Source organism: Neovison vison, chromosome 2, assembly GCF_020171115.1.
Source record: "Neovison vison isolate M4711 chromosome 2, ASM_NN_V1, whole genome shotgun sequence".
In the NCBI taxonomy this organism is placed as follows: Eukaryota; Metazoa; Chordata; class Mammalia; order Carnivora; family Mustelidae; genus Neogale; species Neogale vison.
Genome location: NC_058092.1, coordinates 174,954,459 through 174,970,152, shown reverse-complemented (window position 1 = coordinate 174,970,152; position 15,694 = coordinate 174,954,459).

The window sequence follows — 15,694 nt, the reverse complement described above, 5'->3', positions numbered from 1 at the left end:
AGGAGGAAGCAGGCTCCTCACTGAGCAGAGAGCAGAATGTGGGGCTCGATCCCAGGACCCTGAGACCACGACCCAAGCTGAAGGCAGAGGCTTTAACCCACTGAGCCACCCAGGCACCGCCTCTCACATATTTTTAACATAGAATGTTGTTTCAACTCATCTTTGATGATGTTTAGTATTTTATGAGATCGGGCAGTTGTGTGGTAGAATGTCCTACCTTCCGGGTTTGATCTATGGTTTTCTTACAGTGTGCTCAACTTGATTCTCTCTTACTTGTATTTATAAACTGGAAATTCAGATCTAAAGACTTAGTTCAGTTTGGGTTAAACATTTGTGGCATATCTATTTCATAGATGGCACTGTGCATGTCAGATTGCAGGCAATTACTAAACAGCCTACTATTTATATTTCTAAATTTGATGACGGGGTTAAGGCGATGACTGTCAGGTTGCTTCAAAGTAAAGATACTTTTTGCCTTTATCTGGGGGAAAAGCTTTGTCATCGTGAGAGTATTCTGTTTTTGACAACTTTCCACTCAATTATTTAGCAACTATTGACGACTCTTGCCTACATCAATGATCTCATGGAACAGGGGGACACAGAATTCTGACTTTTGAATTATATTATCTTTTCTACATTTATTAGCTGATATTCTTTTGTAAAGGAGCATTTGTCCTCATTAACAAGCACTGAACTACATTTCTTTCTAAAAAGGCACAGTAAATGCTTAATTATTTCCCTCTAATTAAAAAAATGAGGATTTTTAATGATTTTTATTAAGAAGTTTCTACTCTTTGAAATAGAGTAAAAATTCTCAAAACTAAAAGCAAGAAACTGTCTCTAATCTTCTTGGAGAAAGAAAAGGAAAATAGAATTTTAATTACCATCTATAAAATGCAATTTATTTCTGTAATTCCTATGTCATTACATAGGAATTAAACTGAAAATTCACCATCTTCAACAACAGTTTCAAAAAGCAATAGACTGACTAATAACTAATTATCATATATTACTGTAGCAAACATTACTTTAAGAACCGTGTTAGAATATCCTTCATTAAAGAAACGAACAATCAATTGCAACAAATGAAGGTTTATTTGCAAAAATGTGAAATTATTAGCCATAAAATGAAATTATATTTATTTTCCTTTTATATAGTTCAGTGCAGTCATGCTTAAAAAGTCAAACCACAAGGAGTTGTGAAGGAAAATAAAATACATATATGAAGGTTAAAAGGAGAACTAATATCTCTTAAATAATTGATCACATGGTTTAAAAAAATTAAAATTTTAGTGCAGAAGTATCTACAGTCTCTAAAATTTACTTTGGAATTGGCTCCAATAAGTATTCATTCCAGGAAATGTTGTAAGACCTAAAATTATACATATATCACAATAAAATAATAACAAAACCTGCGTAACCCAATCTCTCATGCTCATTTGGCACCTTTTCCTATACCGCCCCATTCCTTCCCCAATTACAGAAATATGAAGAAATTTTCTTCAGAAATTTGCTGCACAAAGGAGATACCGCACCCATAGGGCCAACATTATAAATGTTTTATCATTTTTATTTTCCTGTGGGGAATAGGAGACTCAAGGTCTTCAAGGACAAAAGAAATGTATTGCTAAATGGTTAGCCATTCCTGAGAAACTTCGAATTTCTTTCAAATTGACCATCTGCAGGGGAAAGAGGAAGAAAAAAAAAATTAAGTAGCCACAGTGAACAACCTGAAAAATCAAAGGAAAAAGGAAATTCTTCAGATGGCACCAATTTCTCTAGAGAATTCCCTTTCAGTTTTGACCACATAAGATTAGTATCAAAGACATGTTTGATTCTACATCATTCTTTGGAACACGTGGGATGTGATCAATTCATACACATCAAGGAAATGAGATTGATATCCAGCGCAGGAACATCCACGGAACAAAATCTTTCCTGGAGTGGGGAGTGAGTCAAATGACGTACCACGCTTCCACAATCTCACGATGTATTTTTTCAGTGCTCCTTGAAGGGGAGGTGGAGATTTCCTTTGTTATTCTGTCAGTTCATCTATAATGCCTGTTTTGAAACTTCAAATTATTCCAGTGCAATTGATTTATTAGGGGATGACTTCAGCAAAATGCAAGTTTTGCATTTGCTTATGTGTAATTTTGTCTGTGAAAATACTAAGGAAATGCAGAAAACGGTTTCCAGCTTACGTGAACTCTGAAATCGACTCCTTGCCCTTTTACACTGCGGCTGTGTTTCCCATGGAGTATAGCCAGCCAGTGACTACGAGCTGCAGAGATCTAAGGCAGGTCCATTCCTAGGAGATGGGGGATTCATTTGACCTGTTACTTTGGCTCAAGAATTCTCCCTCAGCTTTGCCGAGAGTTTCTTAAAACCACAGCGAGGTCTAAAACTTTCCGTACCCAAACTTCCTTCTTCCTTTCTCTTCTCCACAGAGGTTAGACCTCACGCTGCAATCTGACGGTTCTCCAAGTCTCCTCTGTCTCCCTTCCCCCAGAGCTATTTTCCCCAATAAATCTCTTGTCCATCTTATCCTGTCTTCACATTTACTTCTTGGAGTACCAAACCTAATACAGCGATCAAAGAGCTATGTGTGAAAAAAAATGCCCCTCTATGGATAACTGTTGAAGGTAGGTGATGGGTCTATCGGACTATCTGTGTACTATCAAACAAATAGGAAGTCCATTGTACTGCCTATTTTAAATCTTTAAGATTTTATTTATTTGAGAGAGAGAGAGTGTGTACTAGTTGGGGGGGGGGGCGCAGTGGGACAGGGAGAAGCTGACCCGCACTGAGCAGGGAGTCCATCATGGGGCTCGATCCCAGGAACTCGGGATGATGACCTGAGCCAGGCAGATGCTTAACCAACTGAGCCACCCAGGCATCCCTATTTTAAGTCTTTTTCAAAAAGTGAAAAGTTCAAAGTAAGAGAAAGGAGGGAGGATGGAAAGAAGCAAGAAAGGGAAGATAGAGTAATAAACCTGGGTGAGATGCCACTTAATTTTAGTAGACCCTGCTTTGTGATCTTTGGTTTTCCAAGAGAATATGCATTTAAGAAACCAACTGTGTGTGGAGCTTTCATTTTTGTATATGTGGCCTTAAACAATAGTCATTACAGTCATCTTTATTTCTCTCCCCCAAGTTCTTGGAAACCACTAATCTACTTTCTATCTCTGTAGATGTCCCTATTCTGGACGTTTCATAGAATTAGAATCCTACAATGTGTGCCTTTTATGTCCGGCTTCTTTCAGTTAGCAAAATGTTTTCAAGGCTCATCCATGTTGTAACATGTCCTTTTATTTTATTTTATTCCTTTTAATTTTATTCCTTTTAATGGCTGAATAATAATCACTATATGGATATACCACATTTATTTACCCATTCATTAGTTCTTTGACATTTGGGTTGTTCCAACTTTTTGGCTGTCATGAATAATGCTGCTATGAACATTTGCGTCCAAATTTCTATATGGACAGATGTTTTCAATTCTCTTGGATGTATCCCTAGAAATGAAATTACTGGGTAATATAGTAACTCTATTTTAACATTTTGAGAAACTTCCAACCCGTTCTCCAGAGTGGCTGCCAATTTTACAATTCATCCAGCAATGTATGAAAGTTCCAATTTCTCCACTGCCCCCACAACACTTGATAATGTCTGTTTTTCTTTCTTTCTCAATGGTGTAAAATACTATCTCAAATTCTGATTTGCAATTCCCTAATGGCTAATGAGATCGACCATCTTCCCATGTGTTATTAGACATTTGTAGATGTTCTCTGGAAGTATATCTGTTCAAATCCTTTGCTCATTTTTTTTCCTCGAGAGAGGAGACTCAGGTTATGATCCTCAACCTGACCCCATCTTTCCCACTTTTGGCTCCAACACTACACAGAGCTGCCACCCACTCCCACCCTCCCCCAGGTCCCTGCCATAACAGTGAAGCCCCTGGGAGGTGAAGAGGGTAAACTGCAAAGTGAGAAGGCCAGTGAAAAGCCAAGGTCATACAGCTCTCAAACAAGGAAACAAACTATAAGAAGGGCTCATTGATTGGACACGGTCAGTGTGAGTTGGCCAGTATTCCCTGGACGTGGCCAAATGCATAAATAAATCCCTGGCTTCTTGGGCTCCGTCATCATCCAAGGTTGAGACTAGCAATGCTTTGATTTCCGCAGGGTCATGGACATCATCCATGACGTGACAGGCTCTGGCAGGTTGGAGATGCACAGGGCCCATCTGGTTCAGTGTCCTGATGCTCTTGCCAGGGCTCGGGCTTGGGCAGCTTTGGGCCTTGTCCTCCAGCTCATCTAGGAAACTCTAGGAAACTGCAAAGTGAGAAGCTTCCTGGGACACAGAATAAAATATTCTGGGACACAGAATAAAAGGCATAAACATGAATAGTGAACACCAGAACCAGGTGCCCACACGGGTTACCATGTTGCCGTTTGCTGCCAGGGCAGTCTCCTGTCACTGCCGAACTGCACCTGATGCACAAACTCCTCAGAGGTCAGCTTGTCCCAGTTGCGCCAGCGGGGACTTTCCATTCTGAGCATCCACAGGGTCACCAGTTCCCAGGGCTGCCATGTTGCTGCTCTTACCTTTATCCTTTTGCTCGTTTTTAAATTGAATAATTCCTTTTTATTTTGAATAGTAAGAGTTTTTTGCATATTCTAGATGCATTCCATTATCAAAAATGTGATGTGCCAGTAATTTCTCTCCTTATAACTTACATTTCTTTGATGGTGTCTTTTAAGGCACAAAAGCTTTAATTTTAATGAACATCAGCTTTTCTTTCTTTCTTTTTTTTTTTTAATGTCACTTGGGCTTTTGTTGTCATGTCTAAGAAACCGATGCCTAACCCAAACTCATGAAGATGTTCCCTTCAAGGAGTGTTATAGTTTTAATCCCTACATTTAGGTCTGTGACCCATTTTGAGTTAATTTTTCTATGTGGTGTGAAGGAGCATTTCAACTTCATTCTTTTACCTATGGATATCCTGTTGTCCTAGCACCATGCATAGAAAAGACATTTTTTTCCCCCATATTGAATTGTCTTGGAACCCTTGTTGAAAACCAGCTAACTATACATGTAAGTGTTTATTTCTGGACCCATAATTCTGTTCTGTTGACCTACAGGTCTGTTTTTATGGCAGTATCATCTTGTCTTGATTAAAGTAGTTTTGCAGTAAGCTTTGAAACTGGGAAATGTAACTCCTCCAAATTTGTTTTTCTTCTCAAAATTGCTTTCCTATTCTGGATCCCTTGCATTTCCATATTAATTTTATGATTACCTGGACAAATCTATGAAAGAGACTGCTGGGATTTCGCTAGACATCACAACAAATGTGTAGATTAATTTGGGGAATATTGCCCAATATTGTCTTCTAATGAATTAATGTCTTTTTGTTTGTTTAGGTCTTCCTTAAGATTTTTTTCTATAATGTCTTATAGGTTTTATTTTTAAAGATTATTTATTTATTTATTTATTTATTTGACAGAGAGAGATCACAAGTAGGCAGAGACGCAGGTTGAAGGAGAGGGGGAAGCAGGCTCCCTGCTGAGCAGAGAACCTGATGTGGGGCTCGATCCCAGGACCCTGGGCCAAAGGCAGAGGCTTAACCCACTGAGCCACCCAGGTGCCCCACGTCTTATAGTTTTGGTTGTATAAGTCTTGTCCTCTTTTTTTTTTTTTTTTAAGATTTTTATTTATTCATTTGACAGACAGAGATCACAAGTAGGCAGAGAGGGAGATGGGGAAGCAGGCTCCATGCTAAGCAGGGAGCCCGATGTGGGGCTTGATCCAGAGATCATGATCCCGGGATCATGACCTGAGTTGAAGGCAGAAGTCTTTTTTTCTTTTTTTTAAGATTTTATTTTATTTATTTGACAGACAGAGATCACAAGTAGGTGGAGACGAAGGTTGAAGAGAGGGGGAAGCAGGCTCCCTGCTGAGCAGAGAGCCCAATGTGGGACTCTATCCCAGGACCCTGAGATCATGACCTGAGTCGAAGGTAGAGACTTAACCCACTGAGCCACCCAGGTGCCCTTAAACTGGGATAATTTGAGGAGAGTTTAATAAAAATACTACAGAGATGTGGGCAGATTGTACGGAAGAATTCACTTCCAACCATATCCCAGTTGTACAAATTGGTTCCTTGTGAATATAGGACAGAGATCCCCCACTTCTTTGCTAGTTGCAGGTATGGGGCCACTCTTGTCTTCCTGAAGCCCCTATTCCATTCGTGCACATGTGTCTTTCCGTGTCGGTGCCCCCAAAACATGTTGAATCCTTGTCATGCTTGCCATCTCTCTGACATCCTTTCTGCTCCCCCTCTTGTTTCCAGCAGAGAAAGTTCTCTGCTTTTAAGGGTTTGTGGGATTAGACTGGACCCACCAAATAATCCAGGAAAATGTCCCGAGTATCAGGTCCATAATCTTCACCACGCCCTCAAAATCTCTTTTGCCATTTTAATGTAACATCCTGAAGGTTTCAGATGTTCGGGTGAGGACATCTTTGAGGGGCTGCTGTTTTGCCTACCATACAGACATTGGAAATTTCTCCTATCATTGTGCCACCAACTTGATATATAATTAAGATTATTTGCTTTGGTTCTTTTTTTTTTTTAAATTTTGTTTCAAAATAATTTTAGACTTACAGAAGTGTTGTAAAGGGAGTACAGAGGATTCCTGTATTCCTTTGTGTGAGTTAGTTTTTGATTTTTAGGAATTCTTTTATTAAATATTAAAAACTTTTGCTTTGTTTTTAGTTATGTAAACTAACTTTTATATACATTTACATGGTTTACATGGTTCCTAAATAAAAAAATTATTAACCAGGTACCTTGCAAGATTTGGTTTTCACACCATCTCTCCTTCCTCTTCTTTTTCTTCCTTTTAAGAACTCCACCTTCCTCTAATCTGCCAACACTCCCCATTGCTGTTACATCCCTCAGCCGCTCTTACCTGAGAAGGTTATTCTTCAAGGTTGTTTCCTCTTTCCTCCCATGTCTTCCATCAGGAGTGGGGGAAATACAATAATAAAGGTTAGTGACATCCACCACCTAAATAGGGCTGGTAGAGGTTTCAGATGGAACATACAGGGTGTGTCCCTGACCACCAGCCACATACCCACCTCTCCTTGAAATCACTGGATATCAATAAAGTTTATCAGAATTAAATGCACCATATTTACTGTACTATAAAACATCACTGAGCACCTGGGTGGCTCAGTCATTAAGCATCTGCATTCTGCTCAGGTCATGATCCCAGAGTCCTGGGATCGAGCCCTGCGTGGAGCTCCCTGCTCAGTGAGATGACTGCTTCTCCTTCTGCCTCTCCCCCAGCTTGGGTATCAAAAACATAGTTCCACATAAACAAGCATCGACAATAGGGTGCATCCCAGTTTCAAAAGTGTAAAAAGTACAATATAAGAATATATCTTAGAACAAGAGAAAGGGCTATGAATAACATAGTCCAGATCATTCCATAGTTAAATTAGGTCCATTCTAAACACTGTCTTCTTTCTAATGTTGACTTTTCTTTCTTTTTTTTTTTTTTTTCAGATTTATTAGGGAGATACCATAGCCTGCACCTTTCTTAGAAATACATATTATATTTTCAATTAAATACAGTTGTTTCTTATTATTCATGGTAGTTACTGTCTGTACTGTATCTGCAAACACTAAATTAGTGTTTCAGTGAATTTGTGAATCAGTTTTAGTGAATTAGTGAATTAGCAAACACTGAAGTAGGAGCCATTCCTTCCAGGAGAAATCCAGATTTAGTTTCCTCCGAGACTTTGGTCACAGAGTTTGCACCAACCCATCAATATATAATCTTGTTCTATGGATGTATCTCTCTAATGACTCCTTATTTAATATCTACTGTTCATTCGTTAACACTGAGCTCATGACCAGCACAGTAACTCGTGCCTGAAGGCAGCTTCTGTAACACACGCCCTCTTTCTCCCTAAGACCTGTCTCAGTCTTAGCCAGCTTGGGACACTGGACAGTATTCAGTACTCCATCTAAGGGCCATTTTAAACCGTGGAAGTATCAACAGAAAGCTTAAAGATGCAAAACAGGAGGCACTAGACAGACCATGAAAGCGACACTTCTTACTATATAAAAGCTGAAACAAACAGGTTGAGTGTTCCCCTGTTCTACCTTCGGAATGTGTGTACCAGGTGACTCCAATTTTGCAACACTGCACGTGTCTGCAAAATACCGAAGCAGCACTACGTGTATTGATCTGGGGGCGAAAAATATATTTTAGGGAGGAGGGAAATTCACAAATATGGAATCCGTAAATAGAAATGACCGATTGTATTTGAAACACCCAGAAAAGTATTAAAACAGCTTGCCATGCATCCTCCAGCCTTGTGAAATCTTAACATTTTGTTACATTGGCATCCAATTTTTTACATACTTATTTTTATTTTTATTTTTTTTAAAGATTTTTATTTATTTACTTGGCACACAGAGATCACAAGTAGGCAGAGAGACAGGCGGAGAGAGAGGAGGAAGCAGGCTCCCTGCCGAGCAGAGAGCCCGATGTGAGGCTCGATTCCAGGACCCTGAGATCATGACCTGAGCCAAGGCAGAGGATTTAACCCACTGAGCCACCCAGGCGCCCCAACTTACTTTTTTTTTTTTTTTAAATATTTTATTTATTTATTTGTTAGAGAGAGAGAGGGAGAGAGATAGAGCGTGAGCACAGGCAGACAGAGTGGCAGGCAGAGGCAGAGGGAGAGGCAGGCTCCCCGCCAAGCAAGGAACACGATGTGGGACTCAATCCCAGGATGCTAGGATCATGACCTGAGCCGAAGGCAGCTGCTTAGCCAACTGAGCCACCCAGCCGTCCCCAACATACTTATTTTTAAAAGAAATAAAACATTACAGATGCAGCTCAAGCCCGCTGTTATCTTCTCTTTCTTAGAGGTAACCACAGTCTTGAAATTGGTGTTTATCGATACACATGACTTCATATATACAAGGCATATGTAAGTACTCACCAATGATGATTGGTTTGCCTACATTTAAATCATATTATATGTACTATGTTTCTGCTGCTTGTTTTGTTGTCCCTTAACATGTTTTTGAGAATTATCTATATGGATACATATTGCTCTAGAGAATGTATTTTTCTTGCTATGCAGAATGAATTTATCTATAAACTCTCCTACTGATGAACATTTCTTTGTCCCCAGATTTTGCTGTTTCACGCAATTCTGCAAAGATTCTTGGTAATGTTGCCTGTGTACATGTGTGATTGTTTTCCAGAATGCATACTAAGGAATCACTGAATTATAAGAAACATGCATTTTCAACTTTATTATTACTTTTATTACTATTTTATTACTATTTATTACTATTAGTTAGTATTACTAAACTGTTCTCCAGCTTACTGTTCTATCAGCAATGAGTAAGACAAGAGTGTTCTCCTTGCTTCATGTTCTCCCCAACATCTAGATTTAAATTTTGTTGGCAATATGAAGGTTATGCAAGGGTATTTTATTGTGGTATTAATTTGGATTTCACTTACTAGTAGTAAGAGTGAGCATTTTGTCAGCTGTTCATACGCAGTTTGGTTTTCTGCTTCTTTCAAATTGTCTGATCACTATCCTTGCCTTTTTTCCTTCTACTGGACTGTTTTGTTTTCTTATTCACATATGGGGTTGTTTATATATTCTGGACACTAATACTTTGTCAGTTATAAGAGATGCAAACATCTTACCTGCTATATGCAGTCTCTTAGGGGTCCAGGCTGACAGGGGTTCTGCCATCTTGAGTTTGTGCTCCCTGCGGGGGCTCTGAGGGTTACCATTACAGTTAGCCATAAAAGAGTAAGGAAGACTATGCTTAAGATTTTTTATTCTTCATGTGTGGCAGTGGCATACATCACTTCCATTTAGATTCCACTCTGGGGAACACGATTGTATTCCCATGCCCAAAAGCTAGTGACATTGGGAGATCTTGTCTGTCTGAGTGCCTCAAAAAGGAAAGAATAGTTTTGGTGGGTACTTGGCAGTCTAATGCCTTCAAATCTTTCTTTCTTTCTTCTTTCTACACTGCCATTTTCTGGTTTTAGGATAAAGTTTATTGTCCTCATAAAATAGTTGTGAGTTATTTCCGTGTTTTCTATTTTCTGGAACAGTTTGTATAAGACAGGGATTATTTGTTCTCGAATTGTTTGGTAGCACTCTCTTATAAATCTTTCAGAGCTCAGAGGAGAGTATTTTTTGGAGGAACATTTTAAACCTCTGCTTCAATTTGCTCGATGGTTACAACCAGGTTTTCTATTTGTTCTTGGCAAATAATGTTTTTCGTACAAAAATTGTATATTTTAACTACATTTTTTTGTTTCTTTCCTTAAAATTGCTTACAGGTGTTTCCCCTTACCTTTTTTTCCTTACTGTCTCCTACTAGTTGTTTATCTGGCATTTTGCTACTTTAGCAGCATCCCTCGTGTTTGATTAGTAGATTTTAAATGATCATTGTTATAAATGTCTGTTAATTTTCATATTTGATTCACTTCTGACCCACAGTTTATCTAGAAACTATTTTAAATTCCTTAATATACATAATATATATTATTTTGGTTGTATCTTATTAATGATTTAACATTTAATTGCATTATTATCAAAAAGCTTGATCTTGATTTTATGGCAAGGCAAGGAATCATGATTAGTAAGAGTATAAGTCCTATACTGAAGCCATTTTCAGTAAGAATTGTATATATCAGGGCAACTACATAATCCTAGCTACTGAGAAAAGACTCTTCTTTACAAAAGAATGACAGCTGAAATTACTGATTGAAACTAGGATCATCCATGGATGTTGAAATCATTAGGTCAAGTGATGATAGGAGACAAGATGACAATGTATCCGTTGCCATGATGTCACCCTGTCTATTATTTGTTGGGAGAAAAAGGTAAACCATAGTATTGCAAGAGTGAAAACTGAAAGTCACCCCTTTAACTCAGGGATTTATCTCAGTGTCCATTTTTAGTCAACACCCAGACATTATGTTCTTCCTCTATGTGTTACGATGTGAAGCATACAGCATCACCTATGAAATATTCTTTTTTTTTTTTAAAGATTTTATTTATTTATTTGACAGAGATCACAAGCAGGCAGAAAGGCAGGCAGAGAGAGAGAGAAGGAAGCAGGCTCCCTGCCGAGCAGAGAGCCCGATGCAGGCCTCGATCCCAGGACCCTGAGATCATGACCTGAGCCGAAGGCAGCGGCTTAACCCACTGAGCCACCCAGGCGCCCCACCTATGAAATATTCTTGCTAAGAATGTTTAACTTGAATCTGAACAAGTTTTACACCTAAATTCTGGTTTTTAGGAAACACAAAGGGCAGAAGGAAAAGTTAAAAACCATATTAAAAGGAAGAATTGGGCAAATCTAGAAGTGGGGTATTGCATAAGTGTCTTCAGCATTTTAATGACATGAGAAAAGTGATGAAAGGGCTTTATTAAAATTAGAGACTAAAGAGACCCAGAAAATGCAATGCAGTGATGTGTGGTATTTGGTTATATCTTGGTTTGAATAAGCAAGTTGTAAAAGACATACTGGTGACAGTCAGGAAAATGATGACATCAGTAGGGTACTAAGGGGCTCCTGGCTGGCTCAGGCAGTAAAGCACGTGACTTTTGATCTTGGGTTTGTAAGTTTGAGCCCCACATTGGCCATAGAGCTTACTTAAAAAATAGAGTACTGTTACAGTATAGAGTCTTCACTGATAGAAAGGGAATTACTGTTAATTTTTATTGGTAATAATAATTGTATTGGGGTCATGCAGGAAAATTATTTGGAGGGAAACATTGTAATGGCTCTATTTTACTTTAAAATATCTAAGCCTACCACTTTCTTCTTTGGAAAGAAAAAGACAACTGTTCTGATTTATTTCCTACAGGATGAAATCCAAATTCATTCCTATGGCTTAAAAAAAAAAAAAAAAGCTTCAAAGCTGGTCACAATTTACATCTTTAGTCACTTTCTCTCTTATGGCTCATGTTCTGGCCTCATTAAGTTTTTCATTGTTTTTCATTTGCCATTAGCCATAGTTTCCTCATCAAAATGCCCTTTCCTGGGCGCCTGGGTGGCTCAGTCAGGTGGGCATCTGCTTTCAGCTCAGGTCATGATCCTGGGGTCCTGGTGATCGAGTCCTGTGTCAGGCTCCCTGCTTGCTAGGGAGTCTGCTTCTACCTCTCCATCTCCCTTTGTCCCTCCCCCCACTCAAGCTTCCTCACTCTCAAACAAATAAATAAAATCTAAACACACACACACACACAAACACACACACATACACACATACAAACAAAATGCCTTTTCCTTCCTTCTCCAAATAACTATTAAAATGGATTCCCATGTATATGTGCACTTTTGCATATGCATCCTCACCAAAACAAAACATTTTTAATAATCACAAGTATTGGCCATCATTAATATGTAAAATATAAACTGGAAGGAAACCTGTCTATCATGGAAAAGAGGCAGGGAATCAAACTGAGTTGTTATTGTTCTTTTATTTATTTTATTATTATTATCCTACGTGTTAAGTAGGCTCCACACCCAGCATGGGACCCAACGCAGGGTTTGAACTCCTAACCCTGAGATCAAGATGCTGAGATCTTGACCCAAGTCAGTGCTTAATTGACTGAGCCACCTGGGCAGCCCAAACTGAGTTGTTGTTAAAGGAGACTAACTGTTTAAGTATACTGTCCTTTTTAGAAAAAAGGAAAATGATAAAAGAAATACGGCCAAATTGCAAAACTTATTAATTTGGGGTGTTGAGAATGTGTGCTTGTGTGTGTCTTATAAAATTTTCTCTCTAAAGGAAAAAATGTGCATGTCTACGGACCGCATTATTTTGTACTCCAGTCCTCCAATTTGTCATTTGAGGAGCTGGGGCAATTTTCTAAATTTTTTTTTAGCCTGAGTTTCCTCATCTTAAAAACAGGGATAAAATAGTTACATACTCAAGTAGGGTTGTTCTGAGGATTAAACAAATGAACACATGTGAAGCACTAAAGCATTTAGCCAGTACCTGGTACAAGGCAAGCATCTAGTAAATATGGGATTTTGTGTGCTGAGACCTGCTCTATGGCTTAGTTCATTACCACTTTTGGTAAATTATGTGCCTGAATAGAGTGCTCGTTTCATAATTGTTGGGTATAGGGATACCTACACACACATACACACACTCTTGATCAAGCCTGTTAATTGTGTTCAAATCTTTCATTCTTTTTAATTTTTCATTTGCTTAATCTTTCAATAGAGAGATGTGCTATGATCACATCTATGTGATAAGGCATTATCACAGGAAGGCATTTTGGAAAGGCATAAGGAAAAGGCACTTTGTTTGTATGTGTGCGTGTATGTGCTGTGTGTGTGTGTTTAGATTTTATTTATTTGTTTGAGAGTGAGAACTCTTTCAATAGAGAGATGTGCTATGATCACATGCTATGATGATTGTGGATTTGTCAATTTTCCACATGATTCTGTTAATTTTTAATACATATATGTGAGGCTATATTACTGCTACTTAAATATAAATTAAACATTATTATTTAAACAAATTTTTAAAAAATTTCTTGGTTATTTGTTCCTTTAACTATTGGATGCTTACTTTCTTTTATATCTGACAGCACTTTTGATTTCTTTAAGGGGTTTAATCTGACTTCTTCAGTTTTCTTTTGATAGGTATCTGTATAATACATCTTTTTTCAATCTTTTATTTTCAAAATTTTAAGTCTTGACAGTCTTGTGAGAAAGATGGCTGGGTTCCCCCCGCCATTCTGGTTATCTCTGTGCTTCTATAGGTAGGTTCAATTATAGTTTTTATGCTTTCTGATATATATGTACAAATTTCTACAATCTTTGGGTGTATGTGTGTGATTTTTATTTATTCTGATTTTCTCTGGCTCTTTTCTTCTTTTATTTTTTTAAACTTCCCAGTGGATTGAACAAGTATTTGCTGGTTCTCCTTTAATCCCTGATTAAAGGAGATTTAATTTAAACTGATTCGTGTTAAAAATTTCATTCCTATACATACCTTCAGTGGGTTATTTAAAATTTTAATGTGCATTACTCAAAAAAAGAAAAACAGCAACAAGTGAATCATTCTCTTTACTCTCCTTTTGAACATCTACAAAGGCTTTAGAATGCCTTAACTCCAATTCCTCTCTCTCATTTGTTGTTATTTTCCAGTATTTTATTTTTCCCTAAAATGGTAATTATTATTGTTGGTTTTTAAACTCCCATATTCATCACCATTATTTTTTATATTTTTTACACTTATGTAGTCAGTATTTGTTTAAATTTAGACACTTCCTTCCAAGTTACTTTGCTCATGGTTCTTTCTTGTATCTTGCTGCTTCTAGAAGAGCATCTAGAAAGTCTCTGAGCTGGACTGTGGTAATGTATTTGTCTTAAAATGTCTTTAATTTAGTCTTGTTCTTTTTTTTTTTTTTTTAAAAGATTTTCCTTATTTATGACAGAGAGTGCTAGAAAGAGAGGGAATATAAGGGGAGCTGTAGAGGAAGAAGTAGGCTTCCTGCTGAGTGGAGAGCCCGATATGGGGTTTGATCCCAGAACCCTGAGATCATTACCTTCACCGAAGGCAGATGCTTAATGACTGAGCCACCCAGGTGCCCATAATTTAGTCTTATTCTTAAAGAGTATCATAGTTGTGCATAAATTCTTATTATAGTCATTTTCTCTTAGCACTTTGACGTTATTATTGTATTGTCTTCTGGCTTCCATTGTTGCTATTAAGATATCTATTAACACTCTAATTATAGATAATTATCTTTTGAAGTAGTCTCTGTTTTTGGTTTTCTCTCTGTTTTTATATAGGATTGTTTTAATTTTTTTGCACTTGTTCTTCAGTTTTTACCAATATATGTTTGAATTCCTCTTGATATAGTTCTATTTTTATTTGTCCCATTCTATTCTTTCTTTTTTTTTTTTTTTAATAGGCTCCATGCTCAATGTGGGGCATGAACTCATGATCTTGAACTTAAGATCGAGAGTTACACAGTCTACTGACTGAGTCAGCCTGGTGCTGCTATCCTATTCCATTCTTATTTTACCTCTTGAATACAACCATTCATATTTTTCTATCAATTATTTAAAGTTTGTAGCCATTATTATTTAAAATATTGCCTTGATTATTCCACTTTGTTCTCTAATTCTGAATACCTACTTGATATATGTGGGATCTTGCTTTTCTAACCTTGCTCTTATATCTCTGTATATCTCTGTGCTGCATTCTAATTTCCTCAGATCTATCTTCTAATTTGCTAATTCTCTCTTCAGCTGTTTCCAGTCTGCTCATTAATTTACTCCTGGAGGGTTTTTAAAAAATTATTCACTTAATGAAAAACTGCTCAGGTGGCAGTTCAGGTGTTCCCAACTGAAATAAGATAATGCTGATAGAATAAAAGCCCTGCTCTCATGCTCCTGCTTCTTAGATAAAAATAACCAAGATATTCAGTCACCAACTTTCCTCCACTTTTTGACAATATCTAATTCAGAACTAACCCTTGCCCTCTTAAACCTTGCTTAGAATCACCCAGTTCAAGCATAAATCCTATAAAAAACCCCTCCCACAATTTCTGTGGTGTACATTCTCCTTTATTGTTGCAAGCTAAAGAAAGATAGCTTTTGAGGCTG